The 22,981-nt window shown below is 39.3% G+C and overlaps 1 protein-coding gene across 5 annotated transcripts in view; it reads left to right on the top strand.

Annotated features, from left to right (window-relative positions):
• The window catches only part of SLC2A10 (solute carrier family 2 member 10), a 292,177-nt gene that overhangs the window by 240,982 nt on the left and 28,214 nt on the right, over nt 1–22,981 (top strand). The gene's annotated exons all lie outside the window — the stretch shown is intronic.

Raw genomic sequence — 22,981 nt, 5'->3', positions numbered from 1 at the left:
AAGGAAGCTACTGCAGGACAAAGCCAAATCCCACAAGGGAAAGGCTTCCCTGATCAGCACAAGTAAAAAACTACGTTCTCTCATAAAAACATCTAAAGCCAACTTTGAGAGAAAGATTGCCAAGGATACCAAAGACAATCACAAGGCCTTCTTCAATTATGTCAGAACCTTGGGAGGAAATTCTCAGATATGCTCTGAGTTGGTACACAACGACAAAAATTCACTGACCCTACCGACATTGCCAATATTCTGGCAGATAGGTTCAGTGCAAATTTCTCCCCTCCCTCACCCCCTAAAGATGTAGTAATTATCCCTGCTGAATGTAACCTACCTGTCATCTCAGACATACAGGTGAAATCAGCACTCAACAAAGCAAAACACAGCATCTATGGGACCCGATGGTATCCCGGTTGCGTGTTACGTGAACTTCAAGATGAACTAAACCCGCACCTAAAAATGCTATTCAATCTTAGCCTCACTACAGGATATGTACCAGAACACTGGCGCACAGCAACAGTGGTCCCACTCCACAAAGGGGGAAATTCTACTGACCCTGGTAACTACCGCCCCATAAGTCTGACCAGCCTGGTCTGCAAGGCTATGGAAAGAATCATCATGGAACTCATAAATGGCGATATTGGAGATCTGCAGACCCTTGATCCCACCCAGTTCGGTTTTGTAAAAGGCAGATCCTGCCTCTTAAACCTGGTTGACTTCTTCGAGACAGTCACTAGTGCCATTGACGAGGGCAAGGCTGTCCACACTGCCTACTTGGACTTGGCTAAAGCCTTTGACACGATACCACACTCTGGCATCATAGACAAGCTCAGCAGCCTAAATGTAAATCCATATGTCACAAGATGGGTAGCAAACTGGCTAAAAACAGAACCCATAAGGTCAAAATTGCTGGAGCCATGTCAGACTCAAAACCAGTCACGAGTGGTGTCCCACAGGGCTCAGTCTTGGGACCACTCTTATTCGGCATTTACTTCTCGGATGTGAAAGCAAATATGGGAGGATTATGGCTGACAAAGTTTGCAGATGACTGCAAACTGGGTGCCATAGTTGATTCACCTGCTGACACACACATCCTACAGAAAGGTCTCACTGAAACGGACAACTGGTGCGGAATCATGGCCTCAAACTTAACGCCAAAAATGTATAGTCATCCCTTTGGGAAAAACAAAGTACCCACAAATTATCACATAGACAATAACCCACTGAGTACGGAAGAAGTAATCAGAGACCTGGGGACTCAAGTTGATAGTGACCTCTCCTTTGACAACCATGTTGCCAAAGTGGTCAGAAAGACATTCTACTTTGCCCATCTCATCATGAAGGGATTCTCATCCAGATCAAAGGAGGTCATTGTACCTCTATATTCCTCACTTGTCAGGCCCATGATTGAATATAATGCTCCATTTGGGATGTATCTCACCCGGCACATGCAACAACTGGAAAGACCCCAGAAGTACCTCACCAAGAGGATCATGGGTCTCAAACATGTGCCTTATCCAGCTAGATTAAAAAAACTCCAGCTCTATTCAGTAGCATACCGCCTGCTCAGAGGTGATTTGTGCCTAACATATAGGGCCATGTCCAACCAAGAACTGATGGACATGCTCCATCTCAAAAATCCAGATCCACCAGAACCACGCGAGCTAAAGATTTCAACCTCTGCACAAATATGAATAAAACATGCTGGAGGGATAGATTCATAACACAGAGGTTACCCGTACTCTGGAACAAAATCCCAGTTCATGTGAGACAGAGCCCTTCATTGGCACTGTTCAAGAAAAATCTCGATGCATGGATGGGAGATCGTAAGTTTACCCCGGGAGTCACCTCAGTGTCACTACTAGACAGAGGTATAGTTTACTAAATAATGGGGTCCCACATGTGTCACTACTAGAGAGGCGCAACTATATAATACGGGGAGGCGTAAGCCACATCATTGTTGGCTAGGCTTGTAAATGCCCCAGGGCAGATAGCCTAGTACACTACTATGAAACTATGAAATCTCTTTATCTTTAAAAAAAAAACTTTTAAAATTTCTTTGTCATTTAAACCTGGAGGGCAGCAGGCATCTAACTTAATCTGTCGTAAATACTCCCTCCAATCAAATTCACCTTCTGCATCAGACAAATTTTCAACATTTGCAACCTGTCTAAAACAATAACCCTAAAATCTACTTTACAATTACTATGACTATAGTGCTTACTGGGAGCATTTTTATCATCTCCAGTGCTTATCGCATATTTATGTTCATAGATTCTGTGGCTCAGTTGTCTTGTCATTCTAACTACATAAAACACAGTGCAAGAATTGCATAAAATCAGATAAACAACATATCTAGATCTGTATGAATAACATTCTTTTATCTTAATGTTCACATTGTTGACTTTCATCTTGCTGGTCCCAGTATACAAATATTGGCAAAAACTACAGTTGTAACATCTAAACATTCCTACTTTGTCGTACTTTACTTGGGGAAGACTCAATTTAGATTGGAAAAACTTTTTACAACTTTTTCCATTTTTGTTAACAAATAATGGCTTGTCACCAACAACCATTCTGACTTCAGGGAAACTACTTAAGATCTTCCAGTTATTAAAAATAATGTTTTTGATTTGTTCTTTGTACAATATTAGTGAGAACTTTGAAACTAGATTCTGCATTTTCCAGGACAAACTCACCAAAGAGAAGACGACGTTAAAAGGGTGGAAAACGAAGAAATGTCAGAGATTTGACAGATTATAAAAGGGGAGTGGCTTATCCTAAGCCAAAATTCTGGAACAGTAATGGTGCAGACCAATATGGAGATAACGGAGAAGAAAGTCATAATTCAGCAACCGACAATGTAGCAGTGCTGGCATAAGAAGGTCAGAGAGACCTGCCCAAAAGAAAGGGAGAGGAATGATGCAAGACTCTTTTTGTAATGCTGAGCAAACAACAGGGAAACAACCATGATACAGCTCCAGTTTTTCAGCCTGTAGAAATGTATCAAAACATGGGAACAGGGAATCGTACGTGGGGTCCAAGTAGCAGCCCCCATGACCAAAACACAGAGCAAAGGGTTTTATCAAAAAAAAAAAAACTGGAACCCGAGATGGAATGGGCCAAAAGGGAACTCAAAGAGACGATAGGTATATCAGGCCACACCTTTAAGATTTAAATTTATCTGCTGTAATCTCCACAGGAATGACCACAAAGAAAAAACATGGATCCAGAAGTGCTGGACATGACACGGAACTTCCAAAGTTGAAACCTTTAATCCAAGTAGAAATAAAAACTCGAAAACCATAAAGTTAAGCTCTTTCTTTCCATCCATTTACAAGGAACTTGATCAGAACTGACTATCATAGATAAAACCAATTAATAAATATCATTGATGAGACTCGCATGTTACAGTTTGTCCAATAAAACACCGAGCTCACTTAAAACAATTAATAGTTTAAAGGTATCAGCCTTAAAAGTAAGCATCATAATACCTGAATTTTAAAACTGTTTTAACTGATGAGTCATTTAGACCTGAAAAACTTGTGACATTAAACCTAAGCTGCCACTTTAATTCACTTTTATTCAAGTGTTCATGTGTAGTAAACCACGTGCATCTTTCATAATTTGTTCTATTATAACAAACCCAAACTTGTGTGTCAAATTCTTAGATGTATCAGATAGATGCTCATAAATCCTACTCTTCAGCTTCCTAGAAGTTTTCCCTATATATAAATCAGGACATAAATTGCATCTAGCTAAATAAACCACTTGTCTAGTGTTGCAAGTAGAATGTCAGTTAATAGGAAATGTTTCCTTTGGAGATTACAAATTTGTTTAGTTATGTCTTTATGACAAATTTGTTTAGTTATGTCCTTATGTCTGGGTGCTACTGGGAGTGACAGTGACTTTAATAATCAAGAATGAGTTACAATTATGTGGGGGGGGGGCTTAACACTACTTCTGGAACAAGTAAGTCAGTATTTTAAGATGAATGCACCTAACATAAATTTGCAGCAGTCCCGGAGAAGGGGGTAGGTCTTCTAGTGGGTGAGAGTCTTGGCCTTCCTTTAACTCAGACCACCATGAGGATTAATATCCAGTTTGTGCATTTAACTTTTGAATTTGACGTTTGGAAAAATAATCTATTTGACTTTAATACTAATTCAGTAAGAAATGGTATGGACATTCCTTTCAGAGGCTCCCTTTGGTATCAATTAAATGTTTCTGAAAAGCTTTTATCATTAAAGAAGCTGCAATTAGAGAATAACTACTTATTAAAAGGGCTTTGTTTGTGGAAGTTCCCTAATGGAGTGCAAAGAGGGTCTGAATTTCATCGGGAACTTCTAAAAGTTTTTGATAAGATAAGACTGGTTCTGGCTTAATATGGTTAAAGATTAAATATAATAATATCCAAATCGAACCGCTATCTAAAGAGATTGATTTTGTCAATGCCTCAATTCATCATGATTTAATGTTTGAACATTTTGAAACTAATTATTCAAACATTTGCAACACAGTAGATAGATCTTGTGAAGTGTTGTTAAAGTGGAAACTTTTAAAGTTCAAAAGAGACAAAAGTTATTTGAAAGGGGAGGCATACCCTAAGCCTCCGGGTAGTATTGGTAACTGTGCACAGTCCAATAATAACTGGCTAATCGGGAATGAGAATGATAATACATCAGCAGAAGTTTTAAATGAATTCCAGCAAAGAGCGTCCACTTTAGAGTTGAGGAAGTCTGAGAGAGTATGGAACAGGAATCAAGGGGTGTATCTAGAGGGACAGCAGTACAACAGAGAGGCATTTTTCCAACAGGCAGTGAAGCCGAAGAGGAATTATACCAGATGGAAAAATTTCAGAAGATAATTCCCGTGGTTACAGAAGAAGTGCCAGAGGAAGGAAGTTAGTACTGAACACAAACTTTATAATTTTTCTGATAAAGAAATAACGGTTTCACTTGCTAACATTTTGTCTAAAGGGTTAACGTTTGTTCCCACAAGAAAGGCGAACTTGGTGAATTCTTTAATTGATCTTAAATTATTTACACAAAAACTTAATTTAGCTTTGTGGTTTTCGAATGACAGCGCGGGTGATTGACAAAGAAATTTGTGTAGATTTAGTTGTTTCAATCCCCCCGTAAGCGTCACATACAGATGTTTGAAAGAATGTGTGAACTAGACATAAGAAATATTTTGAATTATCCAACAATTTTAATTTGTCAAGAAGTGAATTTAATACATTAAAATAAATATGTACTGACAAAAGTATCAGATTAATGAAACGTGATAAAGGGGGAAAGCTTGTGATAATGAGTATTGATGATTACAACAACAGAATGAATGCCTTATTATAAGAAGGTGTGTATTGTGAGGTTCCCACGATGAAATTAATATTGCCTTTTCTAAAATAGATTTGATGTTATTGGAAATGTTACTACTAGGGCAACTTATTAAACAAGAATTTGAGTACATTTCTAACAGTAAGCCAGTTATAGAGGGAATATTCTTCGTTCCAAAAACTTACAAATGTTTGACTAACCCACCATTTAGACTGATAGTAGATGCCACTAGATCCAAAACTTTTTATAAAGCAAAATTTTTCGATAATTTGTTAAAAGAAAGTTTAAATAAGTTAATGTACGTATCCAAAGATTCATTGCATTTTTTTAAGTAAAATCAGTGACATAGATTATAAGGCTGATACCATCCTTGTAACCAATAATGTCAACAGTTTGTATACAGTTATCCCTCATGAGTTAGGATTGGCCTGGTTTGAGGAGCAGTTATTTGCCTTAGGCGATTTACATGTGGACAGAATTAATGCAGCAGTAATTTTGATGGACCTGGTGGTTAAAAACAATTTTATTTACTTTGAGAACCAATATTTTAGGCAAGTAAGTGGTGTGGAGATGGGAGTGGCATCTGTCCCAAGCTTTGCAAATTTGATAATGGTACAATGGGAAAAGCTATTTATTTCCAACACTCAATTTAAAGATTCTTGGCTATTGTACACCTGCTATTTGGATGACATTTTTATTTTGTGAAATGATACTGGTGACAAATTACAAGACTTTTTTAAGTATATTAGTAATACTGTAGAATTTTTGGAGTTTTCTTGCAATTTTAATACAGAGAAAATAGTGTTTTTGGATATTGAACTGTCAAGAAATGCAAATCAGATGGCTTTTATTTCAAATATACATTGGAAAAGTGCATTTACCAGCACTTATAGGTTCATGGGTTGGTACTAGGCTATCGGCCCTAGGGCCTGTACAAGCCTAACCATAACAATTCTTTGGATATTTCTTCCCACAATACTTACTTCCGTGGACCTCTGTCTAGCAGGGCGACTGGCATGATCCCTGAGGTGAATTTCCTATCTCCCATCCAATCATCAAGGTTCCTTTTGAAGAGGGCCAATTAGGCGCTCTGCTTGACATGTATGGGCAGTCTATTCCAGAGTATGGGGAGTCTCTGGGTCAGGAACCTATCCCTCCAGCATGTTTTGTTCATTGTGATGACAAGGTTTAGATCCCTTCAGAGTGTGGCTCTGAGGGATTGGGATTTCTTTAAGTGGATGTCCAACAGCTCAGGGTTTGACATGGCTTTGTATGTTAAGCAGAAATCGCCTCCGAGTAGACAATATGCCACAGAGTATAGCTGGAGTTTTTTTTAGATGGTCAGCATAGGGCATCTGCTTTAGGCCTGTGATTCTTTTAGTGAGGTATTTCTGTGGCCTTTCCAGCTGTTGCAGATGTCTTGTGAGGTACATACCAAACAGGGCATTGTACTCAATAATGAGTCTAATGAGGGATGAGTACAGTGGGACAATGACCTCCTTTTTTCTGGATGAAAAGTCCTTAGTGATGAGGTGCTTGCACTTTGAGAGTTGGCACCTTACCTATCAGAAAAAAGCAGTTGTTAAGGGCCATTTAGTTCGCCTGGCCCATATGGTGTCTGAAATAGAAACATTTGAAATGGAGTCTAACACTTTGATAGAAATCTTTCTTAAAAGGGGTTACACATTCAAGTTTCTGATAGAAATTAATGGAGAAGTACTGAGCAAAAGGAGGAATTTTTTTTATGTTCCAATCTTAAGTATTAACAACACAAGTAAGGCTAATGCTCAGTTAACAACTATAAATAGTCAACTTGGATTTGAGGCAAATAGCAAAAAAATATTTATTACTGCATTTACCATTGACAGTAAAGCTGTTACTGAATGCTTGATTAGAAATTGGAACATTTTTAGATCCAGCAGTTCAGTACTAAAAAGGGGGTGAAAAATCATGTGTAGCTTATAGAAAGGATACATGTTTTAAGGACTGGTTGGAAAGTAATAATGCTACCAGCACAATAAATAGTTACACACATCTTGGTATGTATAGGTGTGGATGCTGCTCACGGTGCCCTTACATAATAACAGTAATGAGATAAGAGGTGAAACATTTCCTATTAACAGACATTATACTTGAAACACTAGACAAGTGGTTTATTTAGCTAAATGCAATTTATGTCCTGCTTTCTATATAGGGAAAATTACTAGGAAGCTGAAGAATAGGATTTATGAGCATCTATTATTAAAATTTGTAAAAGCACTAATGCATTATAGACACACACAAAAATTTGACACACACAAGTTTGGGACGTTCATCGTGTTTCACTGTTGCAGTCATTACTCTTGGGTTATCCTGCTGGCAGGCTACCCGCAGTCAGCCAGAATTCCAAAGTCTAGGTCCGGCATCAGTTGCTGTCGCCTCTTCCCTGACGTCAGTGCGCCAGGGGTATAAAAGATGCAGCCGATGACATTTTCTTCAGTCTTTCTTGCCGCGCGGTGCCCAAAGCAAAAGCAGTTCGCAAGTGCCGGTCGGCCGACTCCTGAGATTTTCAAATCTGAATTTAAGAACAGAAGTCTTCATTAAAGCTAAGTACCCCGTTGGGGAAACTTTTTTCTTGCTCCAGGCCGATGTCAGAAAAAGTTAACAATTGTATTTCTTGTGAGAAGCAAATACCTCATAATGATTTTCACTCTTACTGTATTCCTTGCCTAGGCCCTGATCACAACATTGCTAGCTGTCGGTTTTGTGCTAAATTCAACCAACGCACTATCAAGCGTTGGTTCGATTTTGCATTTCATTACTTTGGCTGAAGATTTAATTATATAATGCCGGCGGAACAGCCGAGAACCGGAGTTTACAAAAATGCAAGGACAAGGACAAGGATAGGCATCTGAGGTCCAAAACCGACGACGAAGCCTCTTCTAGGCCAGTCGCCGGTTCTCAGTGAGCCGCTTTCGCAGCCCCTGGCACCTGCTACCTCAGAGCCACAGACCGCTACCGACTCCCACGTGGAGCCGACTGGGCCTCTGCAAACTCAAGGTATTGGACACGCGGAAATCAATCCCTCAGATGGGTCCGGAGCCACTGAGCAGGCATCAGCTTCTGAGGGTGTCTTCAGACCTACACAACTATATGTTAAGTCATCTTCAGCTTCAGCTTCAAAGACAAAAGACTAAAGCTCTAAAGACAAAGAAACAAGTACAGCATTCTCCTATTTAGACTTCCATGCCTAAAAAACAGATGCTCAAAATGGCCGAAGACCTAATTACTTTGATCAGGTGCTCCCTTCCCCCTCCTGATAAGAGGCCTAGGCAAGAGACAGAGTATGATTCTTCTGATCATGTATCTATTTACTCTGATTCCTCTTCTGAACAGGATTACTCCATGCTTCCCTATGAGGATTCTGATGCTGAAGAATCCATTCCTTCAGCCTCTCCTCCTGAGGACTATTCTTTTGGGGAAACACTGCATACTGTGAGGGAGCATTTCCACTGGGAGAGCCAAGATTATTCTGAGTCTAAGAAAAGGCTCAGAGACTTCCTGCTTCTTCCTCAGCACAGACCACCTGTTCTAGACATTGTAGATGATGTATTTTCAGAGTCTGGACTGTCCTCTGACTCTTTACCCCCTGCACCTGCTAAGCCAGACAGATACTACAGGGTCCCTGATTCTCATAAATTCCTATATAAAAACCCCGCAGCAGACCCAGAAACTATATCCCAGGGTCCCAAGGGGGTTAAAGCTTCCACTGCAAAAAACCCTGTCCCCTCTGATAGGGATTCTAGGGCTTTAGACAGATGGGGGAAAAAAGTTTACACTTCTGCCACCCTGGCTGTAAGGGCTTTAAATTGTCAATTTCATATACTTAAATATCAGCAATATTTAATGTCACTATTTAAACAAAAAATGTTGACAAATACTGAATGTTCAGAGAACAAGGAATTGCAGGATTTATTGCATGCAACTGAACAAGTGGGAAAGCATACTTTGCAATGTGGTTATGATTCTCTGGAGGCCTCTTGCAGGGCCACTGTTACAGGTTCTGTTATTAGAAGGCATGCTTGGTTAAAGGAACAAAATCTGCCTGATCATGTTAAAGCAAAATTATTAGATGCACCATTACAGCATGATACTTTGTTTGGTACTAAAGCAGAAGAGGTGTTGAAAAAAATGGAGGATAAAGCGAAATCCATGCAGACAGTCAAGGATTTCTTACAGGTACAGCCACCCAGGTTTAGCAGGAACTGGCCTTCTAAAAATTGGTCCTTTCCAGTCTCAGACAGACCACAAAGAGGCAGATACAGGCGTCCCAGAGGCGGATCTCAGCCCCAAGGCTCATACAGACCTAAACAATGGGGTGCTCCTACCTCCAAAAGCGGAGAAGACAAATCACAACCTTATAGGAAGCAGTCCCAATGACTTTCCTCTACCAGTTCCAAGCAGTTTTCTTTTGACAGCCCCCTTAGGGGGGAAAACTAGCACTTTTTTCATCAAATTGGCAAATGATTACCCAAGACAAATGGGTTCTGAACATAGTGTCTCAAGACTACAGGTTCCATTTTCACACTCTACCAAGGTCAAAGGACATGCCAGACCTGCCACACAATCAATGGACAGAGGCACAAAAACAAATTACAGCCCTCATGGACATGAGGGCCATTCAGCAAGTACCACAACAAGAGCAGGGGCAAGGATTTTACTCCAGACTTTTCCTAGTACCCAGGAAGGACAAAACCTGGAGACCAATTTTGGACCTGTCTATACTAAATACGTTTCTGGAAGTTCCAAAATTCAAGATGTTGACTCTTCAGCAGCTACTGCCCATGCTGGGCAAGAGGGCTTGGCTTGTAACTTTGGACCTAAAAGAGGCATACCTGCATGTCCCAATCAGACAATCTTGCAGAAGATACCTCAGATTCATAGCTGGCTCAATGCATTACCAATTCTCTGCACTGCCCTTTGGCTTATCTAGTGCACCCAGGGTCTTTACAAAATGCCTGGCACCAGTAATTGCGTTTTGCAGACAAAAAGGAATTCAAATGTATCCCTACTTGGACGACTGCCTAATTCAAGCAGAGAACAAAGACACTCTTCTACAGCATCTGGCGTTTGTAAAAAGATTACTAATTGGCCTAGGGTACACAGTAAACGAAAAGAAATCAAAACTAGTGTCCTCTCAAGAGATAATATTCCTGGGTGCAAGCTTAAATACAACTACCCAGATGGCTTATCTCACGCCAGACAAGCAAAAACAACTGACTACTTACTTCAAGAATTTGGCAACAAAAACCTACTTATCTGCAAGGAAAATCCTGCAGGCCTTGGGTTTCATGGCATCCTGCATTCTACTAATTCCATATGCCAGACTGCATATGAGGAAACTACAATGGTATCTGAAAAGTGTTTGGACTCAGCATTGCCACAGCCTGGAGACAGTAATTGCACTCATTCCCTGCCTACAACAGGAGTTTCAATGGTGGGCAGAAGCCTGTCACCACAACAAGGGTCTGCCATTCAGTTTACCCACAGCCAGACAGACACTGACAACGGATGCATCAGATTATGCCTGGGGGGCCCATATGGCAGGAAAATGTATTCAGGGTACATGGCCTACAGACCAGATGCATCTTCACATCAATCAAAAAGAGATGCTAGCTGTTCAAAATGCCCTGACAGCTTTCAAGGACCTGCTTCATCCAGGATAATTACTGATAAAGACGGACAACACTACGGTCATGTGGTACATAAACAAGCAAGGAGGTACTCATTCCTACCCCCTCTGCAGACAAGCAATGACCTTATGGGACAAAGCATTGGCCTTTCAAGTTCACCTGCAAGCATAATTCCTGCCAGGAAAAACAAATACTCTGGCAGATGAACTAAGCAGAAACCTCATGGATCCCCACGAATGGAAACTGGATCCACAAGTCTTCAGGATGATGATAAGGAAATGGGGATGCCCAGACATGGATCTATTTGCCTCCCCTCACAACTGTCAATTGCAGAGATTTTGCACAAGGATTTACCACAAGCAAGCATGGAAAGTAGACGCCCTATCATTCAGCTGGAAAAATCTAACGGTATATGCTTTTCCCCCACTGCCTCTCCTTCCCAGAGTACTCCTAAAGGTCAGACAAGAGAAGCCAAAAATGATTCTGATTGCACCAGACTGGCCACGCCAGCACTGGTACCCAATCCTAAAGAGCTTGTCTCAAGGTCCAGCATGGATATTGCCTCAAACTTCTCACTTGCTGATCCAACAAAACAATCAGATCCTGCACAGTCAACTCAGGACCTTAAATCTGGCAGCATGGCGGATAATGTAGCCATTCAGAAAACTCCTCTTTCAAAAGCTGTTATGGATGTTATCTTGGAGGCCAGGAGGCCCAGTACCAGAAAATCTTATGCAGAAAAATGGAAGAGATTCTGTGCTTGGAACCAGGAACAAGGTATTGACACGTCTGTACCAAATATTCCTCAGATTTTACAATACCTAACTGAGATGCTGAACAAAGGCCTTTCCTTCTCATCAATTAAGATTCATGCCTCTGCCATTTCTGCACATTACAATACAGAACCACCTATCTTTTCTCATCCTTTAATAAGGTAGTACCTCAGAGGGGCCAAAACATTAGGCCTCCAAGGAGAGCACCAATTCCGGCCTGGGACCTCAATTATGTTTTGGAAAAACTCACACTGCCTCCTTTCAAGCCAGCATCAACAGCGGATATTAAATTCTTATCCTGGAAAACAGCTCTGCTCCTAGCCATAACCTCTGCAAGGCAAGTCTCGGAGTTACAAGCACTCATGGCTGTAGAACCTTTCATCATTTTTCATCCAGACAGGGTTTCTCTGAGGACAAACTCTACATTTATGCCTAAGGTGGTGTCCAGTGTGGCCCTCAATCAAACCATTCACTTACCTACCTTTTACCTAAATCCACAGAACAAGGGTGAAAAAATTCTGCATTCTTTGGACATACACAGGCAGTTACGCTTCTACTTGGACAGAACTAAAGCTTTCAGAAAGATGAGCAACTTTTAGTGTCATATGCTGCAGGATCACAAGAAAAGGCTATCTCAAAACAGACTATTTCTAAATGGATAGACCATTGCATCCGTTTCTGCTATTCTCAACATGGCAAATCAGTGCCTAGGGGCATTAGGCCTCATTCCACCAGAGCAGCAGCCACTTCAGCAGCCTTCCTCAAAGGAGTACCAACCAAAGAAATCTTAGAGGCTGCAACTTGGAGTTCAGTGCACACCTTTACAAAGCACTACCACTTGCCTCAAGTCCAGAGCAGGCTTCTCCACTGCAGTTCTGCAGGGCCTCATAGCCTCTCCTAATCTTATTTAGCCCAGCCACCCATCCTCAGCTTTGGGATTCAACCCAAGAGTAATGACTGCAACAGTGAAACACGACGAACATAGTACAGTTGTGTACCTACCATAAATGTAGATGTTCGAGTGTATTCACTGTTGCAGTCCAGGTTATCCACCCACCATCCCTCTTCTCTTTGCTGGGACTTATCTGCACTTCTCTATCCTATACAACCTTTTTGGTGTATTTGCTTGTAGATGAAGGAAATGTTATTTTGTGCATGCATTTCTTATTGCTATATTTTTCAGCCTACCTATTTGGGGCACCTGACATCTGGGGTGAGAAAAACTGAAGAAAATGGTGTCGGCTGCATCTTTTTTACCCCTGGCGCACTGACGTCAGGGAAGAGGCGACAGCAACCAACGCAGGACCTAGACTTTGGAATTCTGGCCGACTGTGGGTAGCCTGCCAGCAGGATAACCCAAGAGTAATGACTGCAACAGTGAATACACTCGAACATCTACATTTATGGTAGGCACACAACTGTACTTTTGTTATAAACAGAACAAGTTATAAAAGATGCATGTGGGTTTACTACAGATGAACACTTGAATAAAAGTGAATTAAAGTGATAGCTTAGGTTTAATGTCACGAGTTTTCCAGGTCTAAATAACTCTATCAATTAACTCAGTTTTAAAAAAACTATTATGATGCTTACTTTTAAGGCTGATACCTTTAAACTATTAATTGTTTTAAGTGAGTTTGGTGTTTTATTGTACAAACTGTAACATGCGAGTCTAATCAATGATATTTATTGATTGGTTTTATCAATGATAGTCAGTTCTGATCAAGTTCCTTGTAAATGGATGGAAAGAAAGAGCTTAACTTTATGGTTTTAAAGGTTTTTTGCTATTTGGATTAAAGATTTCAACTTTAGAAGGATTCCTGGTTTTAATTTATCTACTGTGCTTTTTGATAATCTTGTTTGTAATGTTTTAAAAAGGGTTGGATGTTTGTCCCAGCCAGAAGATCTGATAAGTGTGATACCTTTAACAATTTGAGGGATTATGTTTGAAAATTAAATCTTAAGCCCAGTGTTTTCATTCCACCTTTATGTACTGAACTTGAGGCATTTCTTAATACCACCAAAATGCAGTTGAAAGAGTTGTTCAATAATAAACCTGAACAGAAGTATTATAATTTGACTCGGAAATTACCAAATGCTCAATAATGAAAGTGTAAGTGTGACTAAAGCAGACAAAGGCATTGCTATTGTTATTCTCGATAGAGATTTGTAAGTAGTAAGATGTTGGAAATGCTTGTTAATAATCAGTTTTATAAAAAAAAAGTGACTTTTGCTGATATCAGCAAAGCTTATTCCTTGATTGATCTTTTCATCAATGATTGGGTATGTAATGAAAGAATTAGTAATGAAATTGCTAGCTTTCTTGAAACACAGAGTCCCAAGATTAGCAGAATTTTTAGATTGCCAAAAGTTCATAAGTCTCTAAATGATCCCCCTTTAAGACCAATTTATTACCAGTAACAAGAGCAAGACCGAAGCAATAGCTGTTTATGGGGAAAATAAGTGTATTGAATGCCTTCTTAGAGTATGTTAGTAATGTTTGTCCATATCTAAGATTTATATCAAATTTGATAAACAAAGCTTGACTTTTTCAGATGTTGTGTATAAAGAAGTTGAAAAATTATCTACTAGGATTTTAAGGACATTCAAAATAATACATATATAAGTTATGATAGTATGCATCCAAAAAGAATTAAATCAAATATTGTCAAAGGTGAGCTAACTAGGATAGATATGCTTACTAAAGATGATTCTGATTTTTTCAATGAAAATACTAAATTTTGTTACAAATTAATGAATAGAGATTATCCTGAAAAAGTTGTTAAAGACAAGTTTGTGGAAGTTTTAGATGCCAGGAAAAAGGTGAAAATGTTTCCAAAGGAAAGAGAGATAGTAATACATATAGTTATTCCATGCACCAGACTAATAGTGTAGATGAAAAGGCAATCAAAAACATTATTTTTAATAACTAGAAGATCTCAAGTAGTTTCCCTGGAGTTAGAAAAGTTGTTGGTGACAAGCCACTGTTTGGTAACTAAAAAGGAAAAAGTTTTAACAATTTTTTTCCAATCTAAATTGAGTCTTCCCCAAGTAAAGTACAACAAAGTAGGAATGTTTAGATGTTAAACTGTAGTTTTTGCCAATATTTGTATACTGGGACCACCAAGATGAAAGTCAGCAATGTGACCATTAAGATAAAAGAATGTTATTCATGCAGAACTAGATATGTTGTTTATCTGATTTTACGCAATCCTTGTACTGTGTTTTATGTAGGTAGAATGACTGGAGAATTGAGCCATAGAATCTATGCGCATAAATATGCAATAAACATTGAAGATCATAAAAATGCTCTCAGTAAGCATTATAGTCATAGTACTTGTAAAATAGATTTTAGAGTTATTGTTTTATAACAGGTTGTGAACTTTGAAAATTTGTTTGATACAGAAAATGAACTTGATTGGAGGCAGTATTTATGGCAGGTTAAGTTAGATGCCTTCTGCCCTCCAGATTTAAATGACAAAGACAATTTCAAAGTTTTCTTAAAGAGAAAGACATTAACTGTGTCATGTGACTTGTAAAGGGGTTAAATACGTTGTTTTATTGTATTATATTCACTCTGAAGAAGTTTTTGAATAATGCAAACGTGCTTACTGAATGCCGAAATAAAAAGTTTTTTATGGTTTCATGTCAAGCCGTTTTCTTTGAAGTTTTTTTTACTTTTTGCAGCTTTTTGTTTTACATTTTTTTTTAATATTAATAGCGTGTATGCAGCTGAATTCCACGACAGGCCACACACAGTCTGTGCTGCGTGTTTGTTCACCAAATGGCAGGCTACAATTTGTGCTACTATTGTGCACTTTGTCAGTCTGCAGTGCAGCTGTGTTCCACCTGGCATAATGCAGGCTGTTAAAGTTGTAGTCTGTGTCATAAGTTGCAGCTACTGCTATATCTGTTTCATATAGCATGGTAAAGGCTGGGTTGTATGTCTTTCTTGTTTTAAATGCCTGTGATACCACTGTTACATGTGATAGATAACATCTGTGTAGTTCTTTTCTACACATTTACATCATATTTTACACTTGTTTTCCACACATCAGGATACTGCCTTTGTTATGTATCATTAGTGTTTTACCTGGCTTAATATGGGCTGTGTTTATAGATATGTTTCACTTGGTAGGTAACAGACTAAATCAGAGTGTTTGATATGAGAGGTTGCAGCCTCAGTTAGAGCTCTTTTCCATCTGTTAGGGGCAGCCTGTATTGAAGGTCTATTGCTGTGATGTTCATCATTTGATCATTGCTGCAGTAGCCTAAGCTGTATGGATTATATCCTGCATACGTTATTACAGTTGGCCAGCTTTCAGAGCTTAAGGGGACCTTTTATGCACCCAGGCTGCAGACAGCTTGAGCAGAGCCGTAGAAAATCAACAGTGTGGGCACCAAGGCTTTCAGAGCTTTGCTGCTGCCAAAGAGCACTCCTCTTGCTGGCTTTCAAGGATTAATGGTCAGCTACCATTTCCTCTTTGCTGGGCTGATAAATTCCCTTCAGCAGAAAAAAAACTTCTATATCTTAATTCTATGACAGAAGCCTAACTTTTTGTGTGAAATAAGTTAATTTAAACTAGGAAATCATTTTTATCGGACTATCATTAGGCTTTTAAATCAGTTTAAACTGTGAAATGCAATTTTTTAACTTTTGTGGGAAAAGTTAAAAGTATACATTATTTTTATTTTTTTTCTAGTGAAAACATTTTAAATTATTTTAGGGGCTGGGATAAGTATATCTTGAGCTGTTCACTATATATTTTAACGGAACATGCTACTTTTTATTAATTACCTCTTTCAGTGACTGTTGCTGAGAGTGTTACCAGGGCTTCAAGCTTCAATTTTGGCTTTCCCATAAACAACTCACCAGTTCCTCGGTTATTTCTTCAACCGCAAAAAGAAGATTTTCTGATGGCCTTTGCCTCTTCAACAGACTTCAAATTTGCCTTAGACTCATCTGGCTGACCCTGCTGTGGCCATTTCTGGTTCGCCAGACCAGTCATCTTTTGTGGAGTCCCTTCAGCCACCATGGACCAGGAATTAGATATGTCCTTTGAGACTGTTGGAGTGTCATTGATGGCATGGGAAAGCCTTGTCTTCTTGGTCTAGAGGAATCCCTCTCTGCCTTGATGGACAAGGATGCCTGTCTCTGGGGTGATTTGCTTGACAGGGGTTGGTCTTTTATCTAAATTCCTTTTAAAAAGAAGCAAAAAGTTGAATATTTATCTTTCCCTGTCTCAGTTACTTTAAACAGGGATGACATAATGGGCTTAGCTCAGGCTCTTGACCCCTCTCACTCTAGTTCTACTGGTAAGAGAAAAGGAATTCTTCATTTTTTGAAGATTCACAGTTTAATGAACAGGGAAATTATTTTGAGGAAGCAACTTATGCTTCATCTCCTCACTTGACTGATTCAAATTTTGAGGAGGATTTTTCTTCTGATGGTCCCTTAAAAAGATTTTCTTTTTCTGAAACCATGACTTCAGTGAATCAATTGTTTCAGAGGAAACATAGTCATATTACAGTAGCCTTGAAGAAATAATATGATTTATTACAACTAGAATTTCCTCAACTCACTCCTGATGTTTATTATATTCATCACTGCTGTAGTAGCCTTAGCTATGTTGGTAATATACTCCCAAGAATGTAATAGCCAGACATCTTCCAAAGCTTCAGTGCACCTTCCATGCAACCAAACTGTCAGGCATCGCAAACTGAGCCGACTGAAAGACAATTTTGGGTGCCAAGCCCTTCAAAGCTTTAGTGCCACTGAAGATTATGCTTCTCTGAGGCTTTGAGATTTCAGCTGGCTAGCTTTCCTTTGCTGTGCAGATCAGTTCTCTTTGCGGGGAAGAACTTCCACGTTCTGAATTTTGTTGATGTTTTATTACTTTCTTCATCAAGAAAATTATTTAAATGTTAGAAATGTTATATTTTAATGAGCTGTCTTGAGACTGTAACATACTGTTTAACTGAGCACTCGTTTCTTCTTTCAGTTTAAAAGTGACAAAGTAACTGAAAACATTTTTTCAGTGGAGAAATTATTGTGTTTATCTTACTTTTGTGGATCTGCATAGTGTTTTAATATGCTGTTTACTGTGTTTTTTTTTCCTTTAAAAAAGTGACTTTCGTGGACTGGTAGTGGTTACTGGCAATTGTGTATTCCCTGGGAAAGAGACACCATTTTGCTTGACCATGGAACAAACAACAAATCCCACAGTCAGTCCTTCTTTCAGTCATAAAAAAAAAAAAAAAAAAAAAAAGCAAACAGCCTTTGTCACCATAGCAGGCTAGAAATTTACCTCATCCACAGGTAGATGACTCTGCTGTGGCCATTTGTTGCTCCTTAGGCCATTCCTTTTTTTACCCTGCATCCCTCTGGTGTAGCACCCACAACCACTATGGACAAGGAGTTACCCATTTCCTCTGCAGCTGTTGGAGTCACCTCATTGGGCAAGGGAGAGACACTCTTGTTAATCGTAGGAGAGGGAACAGTGAAGTTTTCCCTGTTGTGTCAGAATGCTGTGCCCATCCTTGGGGAAAGCTGCTGCCATTAGTAACATGATTGGCCTCATTTTCCTGTCAAAAATAAACAGAAAAACAAACATGTATCTACTAATCCTCAATTTTCTTTGAATAGGAGTAGTTTACTAGGTCTGGCTCAGGGCTTAATTCAGGCTATTGATCCTTCTTGTAAAGTAGTTGCTGGTAAAAGAAATAAAGATTCTTCTTTTCCTGAAGAGACTCAAGATTCTGAATCTGAACAGGAAGATGCTGGCATAGTTACTGATTTTTTTTCCCACAGATTTCTTATTCAGACTCTGAGGAAAGCTCAAGCCTGATTCTTCCTCTGGGGTTTCTCTTTCTCTGAGACTGTTGCTAGAATGTGCCAATGTTTTCGGTGGAAGAACACTGAGATTTCTCAGTCCTTTGGGAAATACTATGAGTTGTTACAGAATGATTTTCCAGAACCATTGCTCCTGTTTTGTCTGCTTTAGTGGATGTGTACGTTACTGCCTGTAATTTTCCTGATAGTCGGCCATCTGCCCCTAAAAACGCAGATAAGCTAATAAAGTTCCTTAGTCTTTTAATTTTTTTATACATAGATTCACATGTGTGCACTGTGCTAACTGTGCTTGGCCAATAATCCAGGTCAGCATCAAACCCTGCACCTTGTGTCTGTAAGGTAAAATCTTAAAGCATTATGCCACATCCACCCAGCATTTTTTTTTTTTTTTTAACCTGACCCGACAGGGATAGCTTTAGTTGATCCCATTAATGCTAAGCACTTAGTTAATTCCAATCCTACAATAAAGATGGAAAAATTATTGACAAGTTTGGGAAAAATTGTATACTTCTGCAACTTTGATTTTCAGAATTCTGAATTGTCAGGCTCATATGTTAGTTTGTTCTGACAAATTGTGAAAGTATGAATAATGTTTTATCTGCAGTTTCTTCTTGTGAGGAAAAGTCTGCTTTAAATAGCTTAGTTTCTTCTGTTGCACAGGGCACTAATTGTTTACAGTGCTCTGCTGATACTTTTTCTGGGGCTGTGATCACTGGCATTGTTTTGAGGAGGTTTGCATGGCTGCATTCTCAGAACCTTCCAGATGATATTAAAAATGAGATTTTAAATTCTCCCTTGGACTGAGATTTAGTGTTTGGCCTCTCTGCTATGTAGGTAATCAAAAAGTGTGATAAAAGGAAGCCCTCATTTGCCAAATTTTGCAAAGGATTTTGCCTCTCTTCATCCAGTTTTGGCAAAAAACAGAATGAACAGACTCAACAAAATACAGGTAAACAGACAGTTAAGAATAAATGGCAAGGGGTCCCAAAAAGAAGTCTCAAACCTCCCAAGACTAAGGACAGTCCTTGAAGTCTGAATGACTATTCACAAGACCTTAGGAACCCGTCCCACCCTGGCCCCTTTTTAATTACAGAAAGTCAAAATCTCCATTTTTCAGTTTGGCAACAGATAGTTTCAGACAAATTGGTTCTGAAAATGATTCTTAAAGGTTACAGATGGCAGTGGGTGGAAATTCCTCCTTTCCAGGAGGTCATTCCTAATCCGATCAGACTTTTTGTTTCCACTGGTTTTTCATCATATGCCCTAAGGAGCAATAGAACTAGTTTCTCCTTCCCAGGTGGAGAAGGGATTTTATTCAAGGGTGTTTCTACAACCAACGAAAGAAAATTCATGGAGACCAGTTCAGTATCTTTCTTTCCTAAACCTGTTTGTGATAGTATCCATGTTCAAAATGACATCACTTCACAACCTGTTATCTCTTCCTCCTTCAAATCTCCTGGCAACACTAGACTTAAAAGATGCTTATTCTCGCATCCCTATTCATCCAGGGTTCAGACATATAAAAAGGATTTTTTGTGTTTGGATCACATTATCAGTTTTCTGCCTTACCCTTTGGATTGTCCACTGCCCCAGGAGTGTTCATAATGGCTGGCTCCAGTTATAGCTCATTGTAGGATACAGGGTATCCATGTCTTTCCATATTTAGATGACTTGCTTATCTTTGCAGAGTCTTTTTCAAAGTGTCAGGGATCTCTATCTTGGCTGAGAGATCTCTTACATTAGCTTGGATTCCAAGTCTTTCTTGACTCCTTCAGACATGATTATGTTCCTGGAGGTCAATTAGACACTTCTTTTTAAAGAGCATTTCTTCCACAGGAAAAAAAAATCTTTATCTAGATCTGTTTCTATGGTTTTCCACTCAGACTTCAAACACTGTGAGGGAATACATCAAGATTTTGGTGTCATGGCAACTGTGATTCTCATAATACATCTGTCGAAACGCCACATAAGAAAGATACAGTGGTATGTGAAATGTCTTTGGTCCCAGCATCAACACCCTTTATATTTTCAAATCCGAGGGCTAGGGTTTGTCAGAAGAAAGATGTTTTGGTGGATATAACAGATTTTCTTAAATCCAGGTCTCCCCTTCTCCCTTTCTGCTCCAAAGCAGTGAGTCACCACAGACACTTCAGATTTTTGTTTTGGGAGCAGTTTCAGGAGGGATAAAAGTGCAGGAGGTGTGGGATATCAAGGACAGATGCAAGCACACAAATATCGAGGAGATGCTTGCCCTGTTCAAGGCACTCAACTCTGAACAATCTTTGGTTCTGGTTAACTCTTCAGTGGTTATGGACAGTACCACAGTCACGTGGTATGTCCACAAACAAGGGGGAACCAGGTCATAACACATTTGCAGACTAGCCATGTTAGCTTGGGATATTGCTTCACAGCACAGTTTCACTCTACATGTGTCCTACATTCCTTGAGAGCATACCCGTGGAGCAGACAAGCTGAACAGGAGGAGGTTAGAACCTCATGAATGGAAACTTGATCAGGGATCTTCAAAGATTTTATCTATCTGTGGAGATTTCCTCAAGTAAACATCTTTGCCTCCTCTTTGAACAATCAACTGGCAAGTTTCTGTTACAGGACTCTGTGCAAGAAGGCCTCTTAGACAGATACATTTTCTTTGCTTTGGAAAGGAATATTCCCGTGCGCTTTTCTTCCCTTTTCACTAATATTCAGGATACTTCTGAAGAAATCCCCCAAGATCATTTTGGTAACTCCCTTCTAGTCCATGCATCCATGGTCCTCCCTTCTCTTGGAAACGGACAGGGGCAATTACCACAAGTTGCCTCATAGACTGGATCTGCTTGCGCAAGAACAGAGGTGTTTATACACTCCAGCATCACTCATCTTCAGCTGACTACCTGGATGATATGGTCCTAATTCTTAGGCATCTGTTTACTGAAGATATGCAGCAGGTACTAATGGAAGCACGAAAGCCTGCTACTGGAAAATCACATGTTAGCAAATGGAAAAGATTTCCTAGTTGGTGCTAACAACATAACCAGCACCCATTTAGGTCTAGCTGTTCTCTGGGTCTGCAACATTTGTGTGAGTTATTATCCTGTGGCCTTTTTTATTCCTCTGTCAGGGTTCATTTATCGTCCATTTCTGCATGCCTGCCTGTGGAAAAATACTGAAGTCAACATATTTTGTATTCTGTATATAAAGGGTTAAGCAGAAAAATGTTCACTGCGTGCAAACTGAAATGTTCTGGAAAATGTTGATCACTGAGGAATGCAGGAGTTAATCTTAAACTGCTGATAAGAAAGTTAATGGTGCAAGAATAACTGTGGTACTGGCTGGTAAAAACAAGTAATCAAACTATCAATTTTAATGAAAGTCCTCTGTGCTACGTGTATGTACATGCAGGAGGGTCTATATAAGGAGAACTTAAAGTACAAGTAGCCAGACTGCTGGCATATTACTATCATGTAGCAGGTCTCCATGCATGTAAAATAAAGCTGTTTTACTTGCTTACAAGAACTTGGTGTGATTCTTCCAGAATATGTTAGAAGAGTAAAATCTTTCAACATAACTGGAACAAAGAGAGGCTGAAAACCTGCGCAGGTGGAGAGAGATCAGGCTCTCCTCGAATGAAAGACCTCCAACTGAAACAGGTTGAAATTGCTATTTTTTGTTGTTTCTGATTGGAATTTTTGTCTAAATTTTAAGGGACTAGTCAAGGGAGAAATTTAATTTTCTCAAAGTATAAGGAGTATATGTGAATAGATTCCATATACAAGAGATCTCAGGAACAGGAATAGTTTTTCATAAGAGAAATGGGAACAGGAACCAGTCTGAAGATGAAAAGTTTATGTTTGATTTACAAAAATATTTAGATAAATGGAAAAAAGATCATGGGTTTAGTGGATGTTTAAATAAGTCAGAATGTCAAAATCTAGTAAGATTACTGTGCAAACAGGCAGGAAATAAGACAAGGAATCAAAGTAATTCAAGTGAAAGAGATGTGTACTTTGTTAAAAGGAAGATAGTAAAACTTCCAAGTGTGTAGAACCAGAATGCAGACTCTCTTAGATAAAATAGAAGAACATTGGAAGCCCAAGGCAGATTGGACTTGCATTAATCAATGCATTCAATCAGATGATCTAAACTGTAGACAGTTATCTACATCATCTCTCACACAATGTTTGTATGCTAGACATGCTGAGAAATATCTGAAGGAAAAGAAAGATAAACAAGCCCAGACTTTTACAGTTAGTGAAGATGGAACTTTAATGTTAGTTCAGGTGAGGATTTCGAGGTAGGCAAAAAGGGGGGTGTTTAAGTGCGGTAAGAAAGGACATTTAGCCAGAGATT

This window comes from Protopterus annectens, chromosome 12.part0 (assembly GCF_019279795.1).
Source record: "Protopterus annectens isolate FY-2018-M chromosome 12.part0, PAN1.0, whole genome shotgun sequence".
Lineage (NCBI taxonomy): Eukaryota > Metazoa > Chordata > Ceratodontiformes > Protopteridae > Protopterus > Protopterus annectens.
Note: the sequence above shows the minus strand (reverse complement) of the source record. Positions and strands in the feature narration are given on the sequence as shown.